Genomic DNA, 2,678 nt, shown 5'->3' on the forward strand with positions numbered 1-2,678 from the left:
TATATGAGATCCAAATTAACCAGGTTTATGTTGAAAAAATGCTAGGCTGTAATCAAGTTCATTACTGAGCTGATGATATGCGATAAAGGCCTACACCCACATGCATCTTCTATCAATTAATTAATCATCGTTCTTTCTTGTTAGATAACATACATTTGCATATTCAGAAACTCTGAAAAAATGTAAAAAAATAAATAAAATACTAAACATCACAACAACATGTGGCAACATTATAATTTTTGCACCGGCTTGAACTATCAATCCAGCATATCAACTGGCAAGGTTTTTGATATGGCACATATGAGATGGCTGGACATTGTGAAGCATGCAGCTGATGCTATCTAGGTTGCTTGTTTTGCAGCAAATGAGGACAAATTGTTCTGGGGGGGAGTGGGGGTGCAGTTGACGCCACTGTACACAGTTTTACCTAGAGATGGTCAGTATTTTAATTACATGTATTTAAAATACATATTTAATTACAAAGTAATTTGTATTTTGCTGGACAAAAGAAATCTAATGTTATTTGTAATTAAATACTTTGAGAAACAGTATTTTGTATTTGAAATATTAAAATACTTAATCCAGTAGGTCATTTTATTCTCAGATAATACAATATCTTTCTTCACCTGTTTTAATAGTAGCCTACTGCCAACACATAGGCGGAGTGTGTGTAAGGCGGCCATGGGGATTTGGGGCAAAAATGGCCCTGCACAATTAAATTAAATCTATTACGTCTGTTGCTAACAAAGTGAATATGAATAGACAGTGTCGATTGCGGCATTGAATTCAGATCTGATCATGTTGCACCGTATTTCATTTTAGGCGTTTTTACAGTGTTGCTCATTTTAACCAATCACACACAATTCTGTTGTGCTTAGGAATGCAATGGCCAATCAGAGGCGTTCAGATGAGTCATCGTTGAAACTGGTCAGCTTTGTTGAGTGCGCGCGCATTCGCTGACTGAATTCTGGACTCTTGCGAATTCTCTCATCATAAACAACAAAGCGCAGATGTATGTACAATGTAAGTAAGAGATTCATTTCACAGTGTATACAGCTTCAGTGATTATAACTATAGTTTTGTTTTTTTGAGAGTGCTTAAAGGGATAGTTCACCCAAAAATGAAAATGTGATGTTTATCTGCTTACCCCCAGGGCATCCAAGATGTAGGTGACTTTGTTTCTTCAGTAGAACACAAATGGAGATTTTTAAAGGGGTCATATGATGTTGCTAAAAAGAACATTATTTTTTGTATTTGGTGTAATGAAATGTGTTTATGTGGTTTAAAGTAAAAAAAACACATTATTTTCCACATACTGTACATTATTGTTTCTCCTCTATGCCCCGCCTTTCTGAAACGCTCGATTTTTACAAAGCTCATCAGTCTGAAAAGCTAGGTGTGCTGTGATTGGCCAGCTATCCAGTGCGTTGTGATTGGCCGAATACCTCAAGCGTGTGACGGAAATGTTACGCCCCTCACATACTGTTGATGCCGTGTCCGGCCGGAGCGACGAGACATAAACATTAAAACCCATTACAAACGAGGCATTTGTTGCATCCAGTGGGGACATAAATACTGATTATAATGACTTATACTGTCCTTTTTGCAACGCGCCGCGCAAACATAAAACCATGTCTGCATTTGTGATCGGAGAAATGACAAACAACAAGTGCTAACGTTAATCCACACTGCCCAAAACTCGCGTTTGAATCATCAGTGGCAAATCCTTGAAATTAAAACGTACTTACGTGGGTCAGAACTGCCGGCATTTTAGTCTAACGTAACTCTCCCAGGATCAGTAAACAGTCCTCCATAAAATGTGCTGCACACAAATGAATATTTGGGTTGAAGTGTTCTGGAACAGTGTTGTAAATACAACTTAACCACTGATTTCTAGTCGTGTCCTCTTTTGGAAAACCAAACAAAGTAGTTTCGCTTTCACAACGAAAAACACAGCGGCCTACCGTGTGCGAAAGCCCCGGCTTAGCCTGAGCTGAAGCCGGGCAAGAGTGAGCTGAGGCGGCGGGGTCGAGAACGGCGCGCCCGGCGGATCCGACGAATGAGCGGCAACCACATGTGACGGACCCCGGGCTGGATTCCGCTTCGTCCACGGTGAAAGTTGATGTATTCCCTCAGCGACCAGCACAGATCAGCTCTAGGCATGACGAAGCGGATATCGTCCTCTTTTGGAAGACCAAACAAAGTAGCTTCGCTTTCACAACGAAGCACACAGCGTCTTCACGACATGGCGGCAACAACAATACTACAGCGAGAATAAAAGTTACGCCTTCTTTCTTTGCGTGAACATTTGGGCGGCGTTATGCAAATCTTCCCACATAGTGACGTAGATATGTGGGGGCGTGTTCGAACGAGCCGTTTTAGGTAGGTGTGGCTAACTCTTAACTTTTATAAAGAATATCTCTTTGGATTTGAGACTTTAGTCTTTGCAACTTTACAGATCTTCTTTATGCACCAAGAGCTTGTAACACTCCAAAGAGAAAGGAAAAAATGAAATCGCATCATATGACCCCTTTAAAAAAAGAGCAGTGCACTGCTTTTTTTATGTTGCTAGGCAACCACCAAATCAGCTGTCCTGTCAGTCTAATCAAAGGATTATAGCGCGAGTGCTCTAAAATCTTTGGTTTTTGCTGTTAAGTAAACTGTCATATTAGCAGAAA

The sequence above is a fragment of the Sinocyclocheilus rhinocerous genome, unplaced genomic scaffold (assembly GCF_001515625.1).
Source record: "Sinocyclocheilus rhinocerous isolate Xijiao unplaced genomic scaffold, SAMN03320098_v1.1 scaffold890, whole genome shotgun sequence".
In the NCBI taxonomy this organism is placed as follows: domain Eukaryota; kingdom Metazoa; phylum Chordata; class Actinopteri; order Cypriniformes; family Cyprinidae; genus Sinocyclocheilus; species Sinocyclocheilus rhinocerous.